The 23,580-nt window shown below is 40.7% G+C and overlaps 1 long non-coding RNA gene across 7 annotated transcripts; it reads left to right on the top strand.

The window, feature by feature from the left end:
* The first annotated feature begins 7 nt into the window (after positions 1–7).
* Positions 8–22,367, top strand: LOC139357865 (uncharacterized). 7 transcript variants are annotated; one of them, XR_011611792.1, is made up of 4 exons: positions 8–143; positions 3,427–3,517; positions 9,133–9,273; positions 9,538–19,554. It is a non-coding gene; the product is annotated as an uncharacterized lncRNA (long non-coding RNA). The 7 variants fall into 7 exon arrangements; XR_011611793.1 differs by lacking the exon at positions 8–143 and adding an exon at positions 19,562–22,367 and having other exon boundaries at positions 222–3,517; positions 9,538–10,630; XR_011611780.1 differs by lacking the exon at positions 8–143 and adding an exon at positions 19,562–22,367 and having other exon boundaries at positions 222–3,517; positions 9,538–17,184.
* Positions 22,368–23,580: the final 1,213 nt, after the last annotated feature.

Below are 23,580 nucleotides of genomic sequence, written 5' to 3'. Positions count from 1 at the left end.
TCTGCGTTGTGAGGTTTGGGCTGCTGTTTCCGAGGCGTGCGGAGACACCCCAACTGCCCATCGGCGTTCAGCTCTCTTCCGGCTGACGCCGCTGCACCAGCCCTGCAGACTCTCGTGTTAAGGATTGATGAGCGAATTTTAAAGTGAATTATCTACTCATACAGGAGCTTTTCTGGCTTCTTTTGGAGAATATTTGAAAGAGTTTTGAAAGGGAAAAGTATTTTTAACCCAACCGCCTCTACTTTCAGGAATATCAGGAGTCTGTTATTCTAGGATCATGTACTGTGTTAATAAATCAGGAACAGAGCCAGAGACAAGTCCTCAGTCTTCTCTTGCTGATGTGATTCCACCTCAATTTTCCGTAAAAGGAGATGGCTGATGCTTATTATTACATTTAGAGAAACTAAATTGTTAAAAGGGCTTTCCAGTTTGCAAAATGCTTTTAAATGTATTCTAATAGTTCTTGCATGGCACAGAGCACCAGAGATAATAGCTAATAAGTACTGTGTTCAGTGCTTACTCAGCCTGCACCATTCTAGCCGTTTTAAAATTTAATTCCTAAAATAACCCCATTGGTGGGTCCTGTTTTATAAATGTATATGTTACAGATGAGCAAGGATCATTCCATGTTACAGATCAGAAACAGGTTTAAAGAGTTGAAGTAATTTGCCAAAGGCCATAGAGCTGATTAAGCTGTGGTTTGATTTCAAGTAGTCCAGAAGCTTGTGCTTTTAACACTATGTTATCCTGCAGGAAAAAAATAAATAAATACAAAAAGGAAAGAAAAAGAAAAACCCTTAGATACATGAAGCAAGTTCTCCTAAGGCTACAGCATGGTTTTTGGTTTTGGTTTTTTTTTTTTTTTTGTAATGTTAACAAGTCTTATACCATATCCTAATGATACAATGAAAGTTTTTTTGTTTTGTTTTTGGAAAGTCACACTTTAATAAGTGCAAAATTAAGTGTGTCAGTACCCAAAAGGTATAGGTCATTAGGCTTAACATTGTCAACCAACAAACCAATATTCTAAATGCATGAACAAACTGCTTTTTTGTATAAATATGGTAGTGCAAGGTAATTCCTTATAATAATTTGTTAGTGTTTGCCAAGAAGCAGATGCTAAGATGGGATTAGATGTGTGAGAGACTTATTGGGGGAGGGAGTTGGAGCAGACAGGAACATCCTGCAGACTGATGTAGGACTGACATCCGTGAACGAAAGATGGAAGAAAGGAGCATGGAGTAGGGAGAACCTCACTGCATTCTTAGAGTATCCACTCTGTGCCCTTATGAAACTCAGAGCCTATACTGTGAAGTGTCGGGGAGATATCGTTCTCTTAAAATATGGTAAATGCAGTGATAGACCCGTACAGAGATATTACAGGAACTCTGAGCTCTAATCTGGGCTGAAAGGGGTGGGGTGTGTGTGTGTGTGTGTGTGTGTGTGTGTGTGTGTGATGAGGCAGGAGGGTGTTCCAGAAACGTCTTACTGGGGAAGGTCACAGCCAAGGTAAATATCAGACAATGAGTAGGGCTTAGAAGAGAGGCATCAAAAGGCTCAGTGCTGAGCTGCAGGCCTCTAACCCTCTTCTGATAAGTGGCAGGCTCTGTGAGATTTCTTCTATTATTATATAGTATTATTTAATCATCATTACTTTTCGTGCTTTTATTTCTTGCCCCCAACTCCACTGCAAGGTGTTCGAGGCAGGCATCATGTCCTATTCCTTGTTTTTCCCACAGTGTAGGACATAGTGTCTATCCATGTGCAGGCCAAGAGGGTGAGATTTGGAAATATTACTACCATCAACTCTCCTTTATTTAAAACAAATGTATGTCAGGTTTTGCATCAACTTTTGTTTGCTACAATTCAAATTTGAAATCCACCAGTGCAGGGGAAAGTGTTTGGGAGATAGGGTGCAATGAAATTCGTCAGAACAGTCATTTGTTCTATCCTTGGAGCTGGAGGTGATGCCCCCATCACAGGCTCCTGAACTGACTGAGGGTGAGGGGTGGGACCCAGAAAGTTTCCCCTTATCTTCTGGTAAGGATATACTTACCAGAAAAGAGAAAACGGATTTTCAACAGCTGAAACACTGCTAAATTGGGGAACACTTATGAAGGAAGGAGACCTAATTTGGATCTTGAAGTGTTGTTACCTATTGTGGTCCAGTAAAAGGTCTGTCCACAGGTGAGCAAGAGTCTGTTCCATTCGCTGTGAAGAACACATAACCAGGTATGAGAGTCACTTCTGGAAATTCTGGCTTGTATGGGTGTGTCAATGGGGCTGATGGAAAAGGTAGGGTTTATTTTTTCATCAGAGTTCAGAGGTCTTCAGAGAAGGGAACAGGCCATGAATAGAAGTTGAACTGATTGCTGGCCCTGGGACAAAAACCCTTGACCTTTAGGGTTTATCTTCTAAGTGTGAGTGCTAACTAGGAGAGGGACATCTCTTGAGAAGGGAAAAGTCCTGTGCATAAGCTTGGTTTTAGAGGACCTTTGGGAACCCAGGAGGGGGCAGCATAGTGAGGCCATGCTCAGCTATCTTTTGGCTTAGCCCTTTAGTGAATGCCTACTGGGTTCTTAAGGAGAAAGAGCTAGAAGGAAAAAAAAAATGTGTTATATTTGGTGTTCTTAACCTAAGATCTGTGACTCCAGATTTTTAAGTAACAGCTTTATTGAGATATAGTTCACTATGATACAATTCATCTATTTTAAGTGTATAATAGTTCAGTAGTTTTTAGTATATTCACAGAATTGTGCAACCTGTGTCACAACTTTAGAACATTTTCATCACTCCCTCCAAGAAAACCCTAGCCATTAGTAGTCACTCATTTTTCTCTTTCCCCTCCCCACCCCCAGCTGTAAGCAGCCACTAATCTATTTCTTTCCTTCTTTTCACTTTTTTTTTTTGGTTGCCCAGGCTGGAGTGCAATGGTGCCATCTTGGCTCACTGCAACCTCTGGCTCCCAGGTTCAAGCGATTCTCCTGCCTCAGCCTCCCGAGTAGCTGGGATTACAGGCATGTGCTACCATGCCCAGCTAATTTTGTATTTTTAGTAGAGGTGGGGTTTCTCCATGTTGGTCAGGCTGGTCTCAAACTCCCAACCTCAGGTAATCTGCCCACCTCAGCCTCCCAAAGTGTTGGGATTACAGGCGTTGAGCCACTGCGCCTGGCTGCCACTAATCTGTTTCTATAGATTTGCCTGTCCTGGACATTTCGTACAAATGGAATTATATGGTGTGTGTGTGTGTGTGTGTGTGTTTTGAGACAGGTTCTCGCTCTGTTACCTAGGCTAGAGTGCAGTGGCATGACCACAGCTCACTGTACCTTTGACCTCCCAAGCTCAAGCGATCCTCCCACCTCAACTAAGTAGCTGGGACTACAGGTGTTTGCTGCACCTGGCTAATTTTTTGTTTATTTTTTGTAGATACAAGGTCTCACTATGTTACCCAGGCTGGTCTCAGACCCCTGAGCCCAAGCGATTGCCTGCCTTGACCTCCCAAAGTGTGGGATTACAGGTATGAGCCACCTCACCCAGCCGTGCTATGTGGTCTTTTGCGTCTGGCTTCTTTCATTTAGCATACATAACATTTTCAAGATTCATTCATATTGTGGAATGAGTCAGGATTTCATTCCTTTTTATGTCCATTGTATGGCTATACCACATTTTATTTATCTTTTCTATTAAAAAACTATACTACATTTTATTTACCCATCAGTTGATGGACATTTGAATTGTTTCTACTCTTTGGCTGTTATGAATAATGCTGCTATTGTGACTACAGATTTTAAGCCTCCTGGAATTTTGTGGTGTTCTTTATTTCTGTGAAGTTAGTTTATAGCATCTGGCCTCTGTTCAGTTCCTCAGAAGCCCCAAGTCCTTACCAAGATCAGGGCTTTGACATGTGACAAGGATGCTTTTCATCTGACTGACTTCTACTCAGATGCAACCTTCCTAAGAGGGACCTCACTCAGATCTTCCCAATGTAGGTGACAACCTCTCCTCATAACACCCAGTGCTTTCCCTTCTGATCACAACTTCTTGGTGCGGATGTGGTCTGTCTGTTCTGTTTCATGTGACACATACAGTGCCTATACTGCATAAATGGTTGAAATAGTATGGTATACAGAATGGATGTTGATAACTGAGAGCTATGTGCTGGCTCTGTGGCCTAAACATAGACTTTATCACTGATGGGAGCCGGGTGCCTCCCTGTTGACTAGGGTTAAGGCAACAGTGGGAACCCTCTTGGCCAAGAGGTCTGGTGTCACGCAGATAGTAAGGACTGGACAAAGAGGACCGTAATGCCTCTTTGTGACCAAGCAGGATGGATTCCTGGCGTATATTTGGGGAACATTGTCTTGTTTTGTGTCTTGCTGAGTTTGTGACTTCCTTGTCCTGAATCATCTCTAGGCCAATGTGGCCAGTGGGTTACATACACTCTTTTGTCACCACCTAAAAATGGAGAAAACTTTTGAAAATATGGGCCTAGTTTGGCCATTAGCAAGGAGAACACTGAGGGTGCTATGAGTTGTAAACAGAAGAGAAAGTTAACGAATATTAATTTTGCCTACAGGGCTTCTTTGACAATATTCAAATAATTACAGAGGCAAAACTTCCTTTTGAAGGATGTGCAACCTGTTTTAGCTATTGCCTACAAGGACATTAGACCTTTGGGAAGCACAAAAGTGAGTTACATTCTGCTTGTGACAGTATTGTAAAAGGTTCCCTGGAGATCTTAAAGAGTAATGAGCATGTTTTCTAAAAACATTCCAAAGCTCAGCAGCTACTTATATTATGAATAAGGTAAAAACCCACCACTAGGTGACAGTCTATCAGCAGAAATTGCTCCTTTAAGACTCTTCATCTAGACTGAAAATTTCTGGGGACGTCAGGGAATAACAAAAGTATTCGATAATAGTTTTCTGCTCCCATTCTGTGTCCTCCTCCTATGCAGTTTACACCCTCAATTTTAAATGTTCTCCTTCAATGTCTGCCTCTCTCTCATTTATATTAAAATAATGAAAATATGTTGTATAGAAACATAGAAATGAGACATGGAAAATTAACACTCCTGCCTCCTGTCCCATACTGGTTTTGTTTTTGTGTTTGTTTTTGACATGGTCTCGCTGTGTCGCCAGGCTGGAGTGCAGTGGCGTGATCTCGGCTCACTGCAACCTCCGCCTCCTGGATTCAAGCTATTCCTCTGCCTCAGCCTCCCAAGTAACTGGGACTACAGGAGTGCACCACCGCCATGCCCGGCTAATTTTTTTTTTTTTTTTTGTATTTTAGTAGAGATGGGATTTCACCATGTTGGTCAAGATGGTCTCGATCTCCTGACCTCGTGATCCATCCACCTCAGCCTCCCAAGGTGCTGGGATTATAGGCGTGAGCCACTGCGCCCGCCTGGTTCTTTGGGTCTTTAAAATAAACATACCTGTAAGAAGAGTACATCTAGTGCTCTTGGCTTTCCAATATGTAGAATACACTTTAAAATCTGGTTCAAGTTTAGTTTATAAGTATTTTCTCTCTCGTGAATAAAACTCTATGTTTCCTTCGGCATTTGAGGTAAAAATGGGACAATTAGGAGAAACAAATTTTAGGTGTTTAGTCTCTTTTGAATGAAGGAAAAACTCGCTAGAAAAAGTTCAGAGTGTGAAATTTGAAATGTAACTTGGTGCCACCCGAGGCTGGTTTGATTCTCGGTAACTGCTGTATTTAGGTACTAAGAGTCAGGGCTCTAGGAAGCTTAGATCCCTCCTGGGCAAATGTGACTGATCTCGTCCCTCCTTTTTCCTTCTGCCTAAGCCTGCAGGGTGCTGTTAGCCTGGACTAGCACACTTAGATTCCATCTTTCAGAGTGGTTTCCGCAGTCGCCTGGGTCACTGGCGCCTAATGAAAAGCTCCCAGAGGTTATTCCAAAGTCTCTTGTGTTACTCCTGTGCTCCATTTCTCAGTTTTAGGTATTCTGTTATCTCTGTAACCTAAATTCTGTTATTTCTGAAAGAAAAATATACAATGTATATTCATGCATTTAAAGATGGACCAAGTAGGCACAAAAAAAGGCAAAATGTGGAATGCTATTTACTCAGTTCTTCCATTTGTATGAAAATGGAAACAGAGGTGTATGTAGGGATATACTTGTATATGTGCACATATTTCTACAAGGATAGCAGTGATGTTCAAAATATTTAACAACTGGTTCAGCACTGACACAGAAGTGGGTGCTGGTTTTAGAGCTCAAGGGATTCTGGAGGTCCCCTAACATCTATGTAATAATGGATCTAGACTCTGGGGGGCAGCACTCCAAGGCCATGCCAGGCAGCCACCAACTGCTTCTCTGGGGAAGGGGGCTGAGGGCAGGAGGGACTTATTTTTCAATATGCCCTTTAGTGCTGTTTGAAAGGTTATTTTTTGTTTGAATCCTATTTATGTGCACGTAGGTAGATTTTCATTTTGTTTAGCTTAGGAGATAAGTCTTACTTTTAGAATTTGTTTGTGGACGTTTCTGTCTAGTTATTTGCCTCCAACCTGTCTCTAGCCTCAAGGCCATTTCCTTTAGTTCCATTTTGCTGAATCCTCCACGGAGAGCTCTCCTTAAGCTTCTTAAGCCCCTCTGTTTGAGGGGAAGGGAAGACCTGGCTGAACTCCCTCTCATAATCTCTCAGTTCTCCCCAACCCCAACACTGGTGTCTGAGTCTCCTTTCATTGCTTATCTTGAGCCTCTTGTCTCTCCACCTACCAGACCTCAATTCCAATTCCATTATTAACCAGTATAGGCATCACGGCATCACACTGCCTAATCTTATGATCAGAAAATAAGTGCTTTTTTTTTTTTTTTTTTTTTTTTTGCGTTCCCACAACTTTTGTGCATATGGAGAATTAGGTGTCCTATACACACCAGCCCTAATGAGAATAGTTCTTATATTAGTGGTAACACTTACATGGCTTGAGCCTCCACCTGCCTAATGCGGACACACTGCTCCCTTCCACCTTCCCATTATTATTGGGAGGCAGGATATGGTGATCCCTGCTATGTGCTTCCTCTCTTGCCTGTTCTTCCACTTTGAGCTTCTTGTTGACCCCCTCCTGCCACGAGGCCACTGGGGGGCAGTGTCTCGTCTCAGTCAAAGTTGCTTTCTCCCTGGGCCCCAAAGGCCATCAACCGCACTGTTCCTAAGTTGTGGAACGAAGCCTCTTCTCTTCCACTTTGCCTCACATTTTTTCACTTGGGACCCCAAAGAGCATGACATGTATTCATTGTCTCACTTGAGCCCCTTCCCTCTCTACCTGCAGGTTCTCTCTCTGTAGAGGTCAGGCATGAGTCTATGGAGCAAGTACAGGGAACCAAAGTCACCCCACCCCCATCCCAAGGCTGTCCTTTCCCACTCTCCTTTCTCCACTCTAAGATACCACGAGACCATTTTCCGGCAGTCACCTTCGCTTCAGGCTAATCAGCACCTACAGCCAGGTCAACTGCTCCCTTAGATTTATCAGACCAAGTTGACTGTTTGTGGTGGGCACTACTGGGCTCAAGCTGATAGCCTGGCCATGCGTATTCTGTTAATGCCTATCTTACTGTGTGGCACTTGTCTGCAGACATGTCTGCTTCCCCCGTTAGACTGTGGCTTCCTTGAAAGTGAGCTCCTAACTGTGTGGTGCTCATTTTTGTATCTCCAGCATGCAGTCCCCTGCCTGTTACACAGCTGACCTTGGTAAATATTTTTGAAAGAATAAATGAACACAGCCCAATTAGCGGAGATATGCCAAAAGAAACAGCCCATCTTTGCCAACACATGCAGAGGGAGAGAAGCTCTTCTTGAAGAGGACCCACTTCCTTCTAGAGCAGCCACTCACAGCTCTCTCGACTCCTTGGACCCTCAGGGTTGGAGAAGACCCAGGGTTAGGATAGCACTTTTGGGGGAGGTTTCATTGACCTTGTTTTGAAAGAATAACATGTTGAAGAGCCAGGTGACTAGTTACATTTTATTGTGTACCTGCCAGTTGAAAAAAACAAGGTCAAAAACACAAAAGGATAGAACATGGCAAAACATATTGATTAGACAGGGGAAAGCAGATGACACACAGGGACAGGACATTTTATTTTTATCATTCCAAATTCAGAGAAATATAATTAACTCCATGCTCGGTTCACCTAAGTTTTTGTAGCAGAGGTGAACGTGACAGATTGAGGCACAAATTTGTTAATGCTGAATATTGGGCATTTCTTCTGTTATTATTTACTGGACATAATCTGATGTCATGTGATAGACCATGATATGTAAATGACTTCAATCAGGAAAAAAGATAACTTATGTAACTTTATCTGGCTTTATTCTCTACACATACTGAGAAGCAAACCCATTAATCACAGTCTAGGCAGAAACTCTTCAAGTAGTGTGTGAGACAAACAGAGGTATTAATTATATTTATTATGGTAATAATATACTTAACACTTCCTTCAAGTCATGATAGTTGCAGAAATTGGGAAAAATAAGAATACTCTAGCAGACTTACAGATACTCAGTGGCAGTATCACAAATAATCATAATCACAATAATTTCAGAGATGAGGAAGCAGAGAGAGAGGGAGAGAGGTGTTAAACATCACACAGCTGGTAAGGAGTCTCTCTAATTCCAAAGCATGGCTTCTTTCCTCTACACAGCAGTGCCTCCCCAATTAGAGAATGTTATAGTGTAAAATCATCAGAGGAATAATGTGATTTCCAGTAATTTTTAAAACGATATTGTCTGGTCACTTGTTCTGGTTTCTCTGTTCTACATAACAGTAATGCACCCCATAAGGACGTTTTGGTCAATAATGGGCTGCATATATGGTGGTGGTCCTGTAAGATTATAATGGACCTGAAAAATCCCCATTGCCTAATAACATAGCTTTTGTCACATAGCACAGACTCGTGGGTGTGGTGATGCTGGTGTAAACAAACCTACCACACTGCCAGCCTTATGAAAGTATAGCACATGCATTATGTACAGTACATAATACTTTATAATGGTAATAAGTGTTCCTTATGTGTTTACTATACTTTTAATTGTTATTTTAGAGGGTACTGCTTCTACTTATATTTTTAAAACTTAACTGTGAAAGCACCTCAGGCAGGTCCTTTGGCAGGTATTCCAGAAGAAGCATTGTCATCATAGGAGATGACAGCTCCGTGTGTGTTATTGCTGCTGAAGACCTTCCAGTGGGACAAGATGTGGAAGTGGAAGACAGTGATATTGATGATCCTGACCTGTGCAGGTCTAGGCTAAGGTGTGTTTTGGTGACTTTGTTTTTAACAAAAATGTTCAAAAAGTAAAATAAATAAATAAAATACGAAAATGCTTATAAAGAAAATATTTTTGTACGACTACACAATGTTTGTGTTTTAAGTGAAGTGTTATTTCAAAAGAGTCAAAAAGTTTTTAAAAATTTAAAAGTTTATAAAGTAAAAAAGTTACAGTTCACTAAGTTTATCATTGAAGAAATATTTTTCTAAAATAATGAAGTACATCCTATGTGTACAATGTTTATAAGGTCTGCAGTGGCGTGCGGTATTGTTGTAGGCCTTCACGTTCACTCACCACTCACTCACTGACTCACCCAGAGCAACTTCCAGTCCTACAAGCTTCAGTCATTGTAAGTGCCATATGCAAGTGTACTATTTTAAGTCTTTTGTATTGTCTTTTTACTCTACCTTTTCTATGTTTAGATAAACAAATACCATTGTGTTATAATCACCCACAGTATTCAGTATAGTAGCATGCTGTACAGGTTTGTAGCCCAGGAGCAACAGGCTATACTCCATAGAGCCCAGATTTGCAGTAGGCTATAGTGTCTACATTTGTGTAGGCACACTCTATGATGGTCACACAACAATGAAACTGCCTAATGACGTGTTTTTCATAATGTATCCCTGTTGTAAGTTATGCATGACTATATACAGAAAAATTTAAGTGGAGAGAACCAAATGACTTACTAGGCAACAAAGCAGGTTGGACAGATGGACAGTAGGTGGAATGACCATGGTGCCTGAATTTTCTATTACTCAGTACCTTATCAATTAATATTTCCTACTCTACCTTCCAGATAACTCAGCCTACTTAAAGCCCACCAGAAAGTCAGCCAACAAATCTCCCAACTCACTCACCCACCATCAACCCATAAACTCGCCAGCGTGTATTGAAGGCCTACCTTGTTGGGCTTGACACGGTGTTTGGTGCCATGTGGAATGACAAAGCAGGACCAGACAGCGTCCCTGCCACCCTGGTGCTTGTAATCTAGTTGGAGAGATACGATAAAAATAAATGACACAATTACAGAATCTGACAGAATGTAATAAAGTGCTAAATTGTGTGGTACAGACAATTAGAGAACAAGACAGTATATAATAAAGTGCTAATTGTGTGGTACAGACAATAAGTATAATAGGAGTTCAGTGAAGGGATAGATGAGTGTGGGCTGCAGTCTTCAGGGAAGGCTTCTCATCATGTCAGTGCTGCCGTGTTTATCCAGTGCATGACGGGAAATGGAATATGAAATAGAAGATGGATTATGAACAGAATAATGGTGCTGAACTGTGGTATCTCTTCTCAGGCTGGATGAACACAGAAAGAGAGTCCTTTGAAAGGTAGCATTCTCCATTAAAAAAAATCAAATAGAGAAATACCTTATTTTCTTTATTAGTTGTGTTACAGATAATTTCTACAGAAACTTAAAATCATATTTTAAATTGAATAATGTTTTCAATGTACCAGGAAGCTCACTATTTAAAGGAGCCATGTTGTAAATCCTTTTCATAAATGAAAAATACTTTTGCATTATTGATGATCACTTGTTTATAAAAAATTCCTCAAAGCTAATAGTAAATAGGTACTCTCATACACTACTGGTGGGATTATGAACCTTTTACAAGGTAACTTGGCAATGTGTACCTAAAATTTTGACAATGTGCATATTGTTCAACCAATCAGTTTCACTTCTGGGAATTTATCCTAAGGACGTAATAATCATAGCTGACTGCAAGAATAACTTTACTACAATGATAATTATCACAGCGTTAGGATAAACTGGGAACAATCTAAATGCCCCCAAGGAGAGGACTGATGAAATAAACACATATTAATAAAATGGAATGTATAGTCACTAAAGTGTTACTGTAAAAATAGGTAATGCTGTGGGAAATGTTCACCATACATAGATAAGTGAAAAAAGCAAATTTGAAAACTTGAAGAGTATGATTCCATTTTGTTAAAATGTGTTTTATGCATAAAAACATGTTTTATTCACAGAAACACATTTGAGTGGTGAGGTGATACATGATTTCCACTTCTTTATGCTTTTTTGAAATTTCCAAATGTTTTCCAAGTTACATGGTTTATTTTGTAATAAGACATATATTAAAATTCTACAGTTCTCTGATTTAATTTGCTTTGAAAGTTGTGATTGTCATAAATTAGATTGCCATCTCTAGAGCCAAAGGTCTTGTGGGACAAGTAACTTCTGGGACCAGAGACAAACACGAGAAGTATTATTCCTTTTTCTTTTGAATTATAAATGATTTATATTAGCAAAATGTATACCTTCTTTCCTTAAACTCATATTCATGTGGGAGCTGTTTGGGAGGGACACATACTCTTTAAGGCTTATACAACGTGAATTTTTAGCAGCAGAGCCTGCCAGAGTGGGTGGAAAGCCCAGGGCATGGATTAATTTTTAAGACGTCTGGAATACTAAAAATAAAAATAAGAAAAATGTAGAAGTAAGTGTAGATGTGCTGAAACAGAGTTTCAAAAATTGTGATGATTTTAAATGTTTATCTTGAACAAACTGATGCCTTTAACACAGTATACAGGAACAGAAAGTAAAACTTCATGGTGAAATTATGTCAAAGGCTGGAATTGGAGATCTTTGGTGCATGCAGGATCAAGGCCAAATTAGGCTCTGCCTGGAAACCATGCAGAGGATGTGGAATTATTGAAAAAAATCAGAAAATATGTAGAGAGGATTTTGGAATTTCTGGTCCAAGGGATTTTCCATGTCTAAAGTGAAAACAAAATAGTTTTATTCTGTTCCAAGAACTTTATTTAGAACTGTTTTGAAAGGGGCCTTTCTCTGAAACATTTCAATACAAAACCACATTATTTTCTCATCCTATGACTCTGTGTCTTCCATTCCCTAGGTTTTGACTAATTTAAGGTTTTAAAATAGACGTTTCAACCCTTTCTAGTTAATAATTTTCTATTTTAACCTCATCATCTAGCCTTTCATCTATGACTTGGCCCGGTAAAACATAGGAAGTCAGAATTTTACTTCCTTCCTGTGCCCAAAAAATATAAAGAAAATCCTTGAATACCCAGGTTTTTGGGAAGTCCAACCTTAGCCAAAACTGGGAACTGTTTGCCTTTCTTTGGCGAACCCGTCCTGTAGAAAGAATGAGCTGGGCGGCATCCCTGAAGTACAAGTCAGGAGAACTTGTTCCTGGACATTCCCTTGTCTCCAACTAATTTGGATGAATTCACCACTCTGTGCTTCAGTTTTTTTCATGGCATAGTACAGTGCTCACGTGGAGGATGATGGCAGGTGTGAAGTAATTAAAATATTTCTGACAACATGGCAGACTAGCTGACATGGAGAAGCCTTCTCTCCCACTACTGTCACATAGAAAATCTAGATGATATGTGGCAGCAATTTAAAATATACAACCATGATTTTTGTTGTTGTTGTTGTTGTTTGTTTGTTTTTTGAGATGAGGTCTCACTGTGTCACTCAGGCTGGAGTGCAGTGGTGAAATCTCAGCTCACCACAACCTCCGCCTCCTGGGCTCAAGCAATCTTCCCACCTCAGCCTCCAAAATAGCTGGGGCCACAGGTGCATGCCACCGTGCCTGGCTAATTTTTTGTATTTTTGGTAGAGATTGGGTTTCATCATGTTGCCCAGGCTGGTCTCAAACTCCTGAGCTCAAGAGATCCACCCACCTTGCTTCCCAAATTGCAGGGATTACAGGCATGAGCCACCACACCCGTCCATTACAACCAGTATTGAAAAAAGTAAGGGAAATCTTCTATTTCTCAATGTGAAAAGAAAACTCAGAGCCAGAGTAATAACTGTGGCTGATGTTGCTAGAAAGGCACATAGGTCCCAGGATCCGGAGTCTTGGGTGTGGAGGCCCATCTGGAGATAGGACATGGGGCCTCAGGCGAAGTTTAGGCAGGACACCATGACTAGAATTGTCAGATTTAGCAAATTAAAATACAAGGTGGCTGGTTAAATTAGAATTTCAAATAAATGATGAATCATTTTTTAGGGTAAGTATGTCCTACAAGTTGAAAGGAACATATTTATGGTTAAAAAAAAAAAAGTTGTTTATCTGGAATTCAAATTTAACTGGACTTCCTGTATTTTATGTGGTAATTCTGTGACACAGGCTTGTCAATAATACCTGGAGCCTAGGAGAAGGGGTGCCTCATCCGTTAGGAAGGGACTATGGAAAATACTGACAATTGTTATGAAGAGGAGGAAGGAAATTTGTAGTTGGTCTATGGCTGTGGGTGGGAAAAATGTGTTTCCCAGGCATTTACCATGAGTAGATGTAGGATCTGGGAGATATAGAAATCTCATTCTAAGAAATTACCATGAAATCTGGTCCAGGACAATGGAATCCTTAGAATTTCACCGGAAACAAAGTGCCATGTTGGGCTGTTTCTACGATTTAGGTACACAGGTGTGTGGTCAGATAACCAGCCCTGCTAAAGATGAACTCTTAATACAAAACTAAGAACTGAATGAATTACCCTGAAGGGAAACCTGAAGATAAAATAAATGGGGAAATCAGCAATCCAAGAACTGGGTTAATTTAAAAACTCTGAATGAGGCTATGAAATAAGTATTGTCTTGGTGTGTTTGGGCTGCTATGACACAATACCATAGACTGGGTGGCTTACAAACAACAGACATTTATTTCTCACAGTTCTGGAGGCTGGAAGTCCAAGATCAAGTGGCCCACTGATTTGGTTTCTGATGAGGGCGCTCTTTCTGGTTCATAGAGGACAGTCTTCTTGCTATGTACTCTCATGACGATAAGGGTGAGGGAGCTCTCTGGGCTCTTTTATAAAGACGTGAATCTACCAAATGCCATCATGTTGGGGATTAGGATTTCAACATATGAATTTTTTTTTGTGGTGGGGGAATATAAACATTTGGCCTAATGCAAGTATCTCTTAAATGTCAGAGACATAAAGGAAGGAATAAAACAGAAGAATATTTTGTCATTAAAAAAGACCAGGTTTATTTGTAAAAGAACCAGAACGAAAGTGTAGAGATTAAGAATATATTTGTTGACATTAACAACTCAAAGGGACATGTTAAATAGCAGATTAGACTTCTGAAGAGAGCAAGTGAACTGGAAGAAAGAACTAAGGCAATCACCCAAACAGAAGCACAGAGAAATAACGGGATAGAAAAATATGACATAAAGAGGAGAAATTGAAGTAAGAGGAGGTCATGTGCATTCATGTATTCACACATTTATTGTTTTGTCTTACTCAACTGGTGACTGGAGTCACCCCAAAAGCAGTACCGGGGAGTTCTCACAAGTGAGTGCCCCAAACCATCCTGAGATGGGGCTGGTTGGGATTCCAAAGAAAGGAGCACTAAATGCCAGGGTGACCAGTCCAAAGCATTTATTGGGAATTTGTGTACAGAGTGGGCTACAGCAATCCTTCCCATGGACAGCGAGAGGAAAGGGGTGTTCTACCTAGGTGTGTCAGCAGTAAGGGGGTCAGGGTGTGGAGTTTATATGAAGGTTTAAGGAATTTGGCTCAGGTTCAGGGCCAGTTTCTCTCTAGTAAGCCTAGATACCTGTATCAGTACCTGGGGATGTTCAAGGCCCTGGTTAGGGTTCAAATTCGCTGGGAAAAAAACTGCAGCTGGCCAGGTCACATAGCAGTCAAGGCACTCTGTGGTTTTGGTTAAGACCCAGAAATAAAAGTGAAGGTGGGGGTTGGGAGTGTGTACCAGGGGACCGTACACATCTATATTGAGGAAGGCATAAGGAAAGAAGAGAGCAGAGCAAACAGGCATACAACTGTTAAGACATAGTAGACATTGTTTTCTCTTAAAAAGGACAGACCCCAAAATACAGAGGCTTAAAAGAGATAGAAATTTATTTCTTTCCCAAGTGACAGTCCAGATGTCAAGAGCTGGTAGAGTGGCTCTGTTATTCTCCATTTGTGGCTTCTATTTTAGGATCCCATATGGCTACTTTAGCTCTGTCTCTCATGTCTGTATCGCAGGCAGGCGCAGGGGCAGGAGAGTTTGCAAGGAAGGCAGAAGGGGCATACATGCCCATCTTTTAAAGATACTATCCAGAAAACACGCATCATTCAAGAATGAGGCAAAAATAAAGGCATTTTTTTTTCTGATAAATAATTCAAAAATAGACCCTGGCTGAAAGAATTATTAAAAGATATACTTCAGTAAGAGATGGAAATTGAATACAGAGAGGTGTTGGATGCAAGAAATAATGGTAATCTCTTCTCTGTATAATATTCTTGAACACAAATGCACTTAAAAATTAGTCTCAAAATACGTAAAGCAAAATGTGATAGGATTTTGATGATGTGAAGCATCACAGAAAGCACATTTGATTACATAGCAGAAGATTTGGGTTGTGGACTCCACTTGATATTTTATTATGCAGAGCTTTAGGTTAGACTAGATCCTTCTATAATTTATACTAACTTTAAAGCAAAAAACTCAAGCACAACTCATTAGTTTTATGACCTTATGGTATACTCTTTTTGCATCAGAATATGGGCTTGAGATTATGACAGTCCAGGTACAAATCTTTGCCCTGTCATTGACTGACTTTGTCATCTTCAGCAATTTAACCTTTCAAAACATAAGTTTCCACATCTGAGAGATAGGAAATATAACTGTATTAATCAAAGTTCTTGGCTCCAAACAACAGATGCTGATTCTTGTTGAATCAGTAGAAAAGCGTTTTATTTCAAAATATTGTGTGGATCACAGGACTGTTGAGTGAACTAGAAAACTGGGCTTCAGAATAAGCCTTGAGGAACAATATCCCAAACTAAACAACAAATTTAATGGAAAAATGCTGCTGTTCCACAGTTATTGCTTTTGTGTCCAAAATACCCTATTGTAATCCCTGGGAAAGAGCCACCACAAAAAAACCAGATACCTCTGCCTCCCCTTCACCAGCAAATTTGCAAAGATACAAGGTCCCTTTTCTGCAGAGCCTTTTTCTTCTTATTGCTTCCTTCTGAATCAAAAACATTTTTAAAAATAAATTAGTGTCATTTTATTTTTTATTTATTTTATTTTTTATTTTTATTTTTGAGTCTCACTCTGTTGCCAGTGCTGAAGTGCAGTGGCACAATCTCAGCTCACTGCAACCTCTACCTCCCAGGTTCAAGCAATTCTCTTGCCTCAGCCTAGTAGCTGGGATTACAGGCGCCTGCCACTATCCCTGGTTAACTTTTGCATTTTTAGTGGAAACAGGGTTTCACCATGTTGGCCAGGCTGGCCTCAAACACCTGACCTCAAGTCTTCTGCCTGCCTCGGCCTCCCAAAGTGCTGGGATTACAGGCATGAGCCACTGCAGCTGGCCTTGAATCAAAATCTTATAATGATATGGTGTCCTTGATTCACACCAACTAATTCATGTGCCTGAATCCTAGCTGCAAGGGCAGCTGGAAATTTGCACTGTGACTCCTATATAGCAACTCATAATTTGGATATGTCTTCAAATATAGAGAAAAGACTCAAAAGATGATAGGCTCCCATGGGTAGAATAGATGCTCACTATAATGGTAATAATAAAATCTGCTCTTCTGAATTTAAACTTCCTCCTGTGTTTGGAGAATGTACCATGTTGTGTCTTGTTAGATGAAGGATTTTCATTTCACAGCAGAAGCCCAAAAAAGACAAGGTGCTGGTTCACTTGAAATCTTGCCGGTTAGTGCATGTACATGAGACCTAAGCTCGGTTAAGCAGACGTTCTTGTCTTGAATTTTATGACTGTAAGAATGATGCAAAGAAGTAGAGATAATTTGACCATCATTCTAGTGGCAGCATTATCGATGGCTATAACAGTCAGCATCTAATGTCCAGAAGCAATAATGACAGCAGGGTCCAGATTCCAGTAGCTCTTCTTACCATGTGAGCATCTTTTTCCTTGTCTAAAAATGGGTATGCCTTGCTTTGGAGGGTGTGTATAAAGATTAAATGAGGATTGCATATAAGAAAGGCCTCTGAGAAACATCAAGCACCTTACACACACAGGCATTATTCTCTTCCCCTATCACAAGCACCAGCCTTGAAAACCTAGCATAATGTTTAGAGTTCCGGAAGAAAAGGAACAATTCATTTAAGCTATAAAAAGAACAAATAAAACATGCATGAGGAAACAATATGACCATAATGTATTGAAAAGTTATAAATGCAATATTACTTTAGCTCATTGGGATAGAAGACAACCAAGAATGCATTTTTATTCCATCCTGATCACCTATTTGACAAACTAGTTGTTCCACCATTATATTATCCTCAATATGCAATCAAGATATTTGAATTTCTGCTATAATGTGACTTTTGAATATATTCATTTGAGACTACAGATAAGGCTGATTCAAAATTCTCTGGCATATTACAGTTATTCTTAGTTTAAAAAACAAACCAAAAAAACCCCCAAAATCCTCAAGACACTTCATTGCCAGATCTCCATGTGGTAGGAATGTGCAGTTGATACACTAAGATTTTTTGGCTTTTGGTTTTTTCTCCCTCCTCATGGTGTATCTCTTCAGTGTTTCCCATCTAGTACTTATGTGTCTGTGTGGTCAAACTTTCATTTTTGTGGCATTTGTAGTGGAGAGTGGTGGCTGGAGGAATCTTGAGTCCTGTGGACCTCAGTCAGAGGTGTGCTCATAAGCAAGCTCCTGGAGACAGAGAAGAAAAGACACCCTGATTTGTAGCATTTGTCAATTACCATGAGGTAAACACTTGTACCAGGGCCGATTTCAAGGAGTTGGGAAGAGATGTGCACAGTCTGTTCTTGCTAGGTGGGGACAGCAGCTCCAGCATCGCACCACAGGCAGTTTGCATCTTTAATGTTTGAGCCTAACGTAAGAAAGTTCCTCATAGGCTCTAAGTCACACTGTGTGGGTTTACATAGTGCCTCCCAAAAGCAGGTTCCTAAGGAAATTCCTAGTCAATTTTGTCTCATGAAAGCCTCCAATCCTGTTGTCCCCCCTCATTTCTTAAGAACCTGCTAATTTTAATGAAAAGGAGGCAGAGACATCCCTTTCAGCCCTCCAGTGGAGAAGATGGAAAGACCTCTGTTCAGGGTGGGAACCCTTTCTGTGAATTCCTGTGTGTAGGGGCCTTTCTAACAACACAGGATAAATTCTTACATTCATATTGTGCTTCACAGTTTTCTTTGTTTCAGTCTCCATTTTATTTTATTTTATTTTATTTTATTTTATTTTATTTTATTTTATTTTATTTTATTTTATTTTATTTTTTGAGATGGAGTTTCGCTCCTGTTGCCCATGCTGGAGTGCAATGGCGCAATCTTGGCTCACTGCAACCTCTGCCTCCCGGGTTCAAGTGATTCTCCTGCCTCAGCCTCCCTAGTAGCTGGGATTACAGGCATGCGCCACCATGCCTGGCTAATTTTGTATTTTTAGTAGAGACAGGTTTTCTCTATATTGGTCAGGCTGGTCTTGAACTCCTGACCTCAGGTGATCCACCCAGCTCAGCCTCCCAAAGTGCTGGGATTACAGGCATGAGCCACTGCACCAGGCTGAGTCTCCATTTTAAAGAGGAGAAAGTGCGCTCATCAAATGGAATAACTGAGACTTGACCATTCGGATTCCAAATCTGGTGGCTTCCCTGCTGCTCCACGCTGCCTTTCCAAGGTGGCTGGAGCCTTCCCTGACTCCCCTGTTGCAATTCAACTCAGACAGGATGTTTTCTTTTCACTGCCAGTAAACTTTTTATTTCATCATCCTTTCTTACTTTCACAAGGGGAAGTTCCCTTGGCCTTCAGTGAACTTGCTATTTTCAGTGTCTCCTTGGATCACTTTCTTGCCAAAACCCTTCTCTGTTTGCAGATTGACTGTGACTAGCCACTGGGAGATCTCTTCTGGGAGCTGTGACATGTCCCATATCCCAGCAATGCTGGAGGGATGCACTGCTGGAGAGCTGCCTGAGGAAACTCTAAGAGTCCACTCTATAGATGACACTTACTGGGCCAAGACACTGCTGTCCCAGCAAGGATATTTATCCACTCTGTTAACAGGGCTAATAATGAATTTTTATGATACCAATGATTATCGTACTGTACAGTCTCTGAGTTAGCTCAAAACGTTTCCTCATTTGGCTTTAGAAGCAGCTACAGAAATAGCCATTACTCAACAGTTTCATACAAGGAGAGGAAAATACTGACTTAATGAGAAGCTTGAAAAGCTTAAATAGCATTTAATTAATGCTTTCATACATTAACTAAATATTTATTGTGCATCTGCCATGTTCACAGGTCTGTTGTAAGACTTGAAGACTCTAAAGGTTAAATGGGCTGGGCATGGTGGCTCATGGTCCCAGCACTGTGGGAGGCCGAGGCGGGCAGATCATCTGAGGTCAGGAGTTTGAGACCAGCCTGACCAACATGGTGAAACCCCATCTCTACTAAAAATATAAAAATTAGCCAGGCATGATGGTGTGCGCCTGTAGTCTCTGCTACTCAGCAGGCTGAGACAGGAGAATTGCTTGAACCTAGGAGGCAGAGATTGCAGTGAGCCGACATCACACAACTACACTCCAGCCTGGGCAACAGAGTGAGACCCTATCTCCAAAAAAAAAAAAAAAAAAAGGTAAAATGACTGCCTTTGTACTCCTTATACTTTGGCATAGTGGCAAAGGAGACGTATACACTAACCTTTGTAATTGAATGTGCTACATATTACAGTAGAGACAAGTACAAGCATGGAGAAGGAGGTGCATAACCCTGCCCAGAGGAATGAACAAACCTTCAGGTTTCTGTGAAACTGGTGCTAGGACTTGAAGGACAATAATGACACAACTTATATAATGCTCACTATGTGCCAGAACTGCCCTATTCTATGCATTTTCCAAATATTAAGCTATTTAATTTTTCCAAAGCCCACAAGGTTGGTGTAATCTTCATCCCTAGAGGAAGCTGATTAACAGGGAAGTTAAATAACTTTGCCCGATGTCATTCAGTCTGGGAATATGGAGCTGGGATTTGAATTCAACTACTAATCTCTGCACTCTATAGCTGTGACTCGCTGGGATTACGGGGCTGGGTGAAATGGGAGGTGTGGAGGACATTCCATGCTCAGGGCACTGTGCAGAGATCTGAGAAAATACGGCATGTTTGTGACTTTTGTTCTGAATTTTAGTGGGAAGGCAACATAGAGGGACTGATGATAAATACATGCTTCATTTTTCTTTCATCATAGGAATTTTTCTAGAGAATATTTGGAAAGTGATTTATCAACACAATTTCTTGAAATTGGAGCATTTTCAAATGGCTGCTGTCCAGCTGGTCATTCTGTTGAGTTGTTGGCTGAGGGTTATTTTAAATACATCCCCAGAAGAAAGACAACACATTTATTGATTTCCCATGATTCCCAGAATTGACTTATTCTAATACTACCTGAGTCCAAAAGTGAAAGATTGAGTGCCACAGAAAACACCATTTCCAGAATAATTTTTTTTGGTATAACCATAACCAATATTCCTCATCATGGTTAAAGTTTTTGCTAATGTTGACTATTGGTCACCAAGTGGGACAGCAGGCATGACTCCATGTAGCACCTTGCTAATGCCTCAGTGTATGTGAGAAGTACCTGAATGTATGTGTCTTGTTTTTCTTTTTTGAGATGGAGTCTCGCCCTGTTGCCCAGGCTGGAGTGCAGTGGCACGCGATCTTTGCTCACTGCAACCTCCACTTTCCAGGTTCAAGCGATTCTCCGGCCTCAACTTTCTGAGTAGCTGGAATTACAGATGTGCACCACCACGCCCAGATAATTTTTGTATTTTTTAGTAGAGACGGGGTTTTGCCACATTGGCCAGGCTGGTCTCGAACTCTTGACCTCAGGTAGTCTGCCTGCCTTGGCCTCCCAAAGTGTTGGGATTACAGGTGTGAGCCACTGTGCCTGGCCTGAATATAATATATGTGTCTTAATAGCAAAAATAAGGTGTGGCAGAATTTGGTCTGGAACAGCACCTAAGTAGAGAATAATCCGGTCAATTTCTTGTATAATTTTCTGCTCTTGAGGGACCAGAGGGTAAGACATTCATTCATTCATTCGTTCATTCAGCATTTTCTAAGTGCCTACTATAATAAAATCTAGTAGTAACAGTTAACATTTAATAGAAACCCACAATGTGACAGGCACTGTGCTAAGCACCTTAAAATGAACACAATTACTCCTCACCAACCCCCTCAAGTAAGAATGATCCCCAGATAAGAAAACAGGGGGATTAGGAAACTTGCTCCATATCACATAACTGGCAGAACTTAGTTTCCATCCCAGTTTTAGCTAAGAACCTGTGCTCTCAACCACTGTGCCATGTCATTTCCCTATGTCCAAGTTTCTGAAGTAGGCCTGGTTAGGACTGCAAATAACAAACTGTTATTACAAACTGTAGTTAAGTCAGAATGGAACAGACATAGAGAACTGGTTCTTAGGCGTTTGCCCACTGAAATGTGTACTAGCTGATAAGCTTGGATGAGATGCATTCGCTGGGACAACACCGGCACTGTCATTGCTCCACCCTTTGCCCTCCACTTTTTGCCCTAGGAAAGCATACTGGAATGCATGTAATACATATGAGTAAGAGTGACAATATTACAGGAATGACATTGAATCAGTACTCATTTATGAAAGTGGTGTATCCTTTGCATATTTTTGTGTAAGATGATAGTGGGTTTAAGTCTTAAGACACAAAGGAAGGCATTCAAGAAATATAACTTTTTTTGTTTTTATAAATCAACTTCATTTTGGCTCTGGACACCCAGCCTTTTGAGCTGGCAGGAAATTTAGTCTCTGCCATTCTGGGCTGATCTCCCTCATGCCCTGTGAACTTGTGCCAAGATCTGAGTCTTATGCAGGGCCAACATATTGTATTGGACAATTATCTACATTGGTTCCACTGAGACTGCTGTGGTCTTTCACTTTCCCTTTGGCTCTTGGAACCCTGAAACCTATAAAACTGGGAGCCCTGGGCCCAGAATCTAGGTGCCCAGCTTCCCAAGGCTGCACATGGCCTTTCTTCCAAGGCACCTTAGATCTCTCTTCCCCCTAACCTAAGGCCTTTTTTTTTTTCTAGAAGGAAATCCCTTGCTCACCTTCCATCTGAGGCACTTTCCTGTCAGCATGCCCTATTTTCCTCAATGGGTTTTGCTCTTTGAAAAAAAGAAAGCCATGTGGTAAAAAGTATCTTTTTTTGTTCTCTTTCTTGCTACCAACCTTTTGCAAGACAAGTAAGTGAAAATCTGCTTGAATTAGGAGAGGAAAACAGTACAAAAATAATAATAACTGGTCTTTAGAGTAGAGTTTACCTGGAAACAGATGTCCTTCTTTTCTTATTAGCCTTCTCTCCCTCTCCTTCTTTACAAAATGTAAATAATTTTTTTCTTAGTTATAAAAGTTGCCATTGAACGAGTTAACAGTAAACATAACTGCAGTTTGGTATTCAGTTTTTCAGACGTTTCCCCCTCTGTGTATATATTTAACAATATTCAAGAAACATTTGTAGAATGTTTACTGTGCCTTGTAAGCTTCAATAAGGAGGCTGATTGTATCTGAGGTATCAGCCCATTGGAGAGTTTGCAGGCCAATAACCTGATCATCTTTACATGTTTGAAAGATCACAATGGCGGTCCCATGAAGAACGGATTGTAAGGACGGGAGGCTCTTACAGTGTCCAGAGAAAAGATGCTGGTGCCGGGGGTAGGGTGAGAGTCATGATGGTGGAGAGATAAGCAGGGATTCTGGATCTGGTTGGGAGGGCAAGCAGGCAGGACTGGCTGGAAACTGGATATGGAGGTAATGGGCAGTGAGGAACTGAAGATGATTTCCAGGTTTGGGGCTTGAGCAACTTTGTGGATCTGGGTGCCATCTACAAGAACGGGGGAAAGGCTAGCGGGAGGGCAATATCTTTTACTTCTTAAAATGCTTCCCTAGAAGGGCACTTCTTAATTTCCAGGACCTCCCGGAGTCTAGAGTAGTGAATCTAGGGGGTGAATCCTGACCATGGGAGGCACAGGTGATCCAGTGGGCTGCAGGAAAAACAAAACTTCTATTTAATCTTGTTTTTCTCATCCTTTATAATTTATATTTCTGTATATGCCTTACAATATGCCTATTAGTACACAGTTTTATATATATACACACATACATATGTACACCATTTATGAATAAATAAGAATGACTGAATAAAGGAATGAATAAACTGAGAATATGGCAGACAAATAGCTGTTCACCAAAATCTGTTCTTCATTTCAGAATATACAGTTTCAGCTGGCAA

The sequence above is a fragment of the Macaca nemestrina genome, chromosome 1 (assembly GCF_043159975.1).
Source record: "Macaca nemestrina isolate mMacNem1 chromosome 1, mMacNem.hap1, whole genome shotgun sequence".
In the NCBI taxonomy this organism is placed as follows: domain Eukaryota; kingdom Metazoa; phylum Chordata; class Mammalia; order Primates; family Cercopithecidae; genus Macaca; species Macaca nemestrina.
The sequence above is the reverse complement of the archived record's forward strand: the minus strand, read 5'-3'. Positions and strand labels throughout refer to the sequence as shown.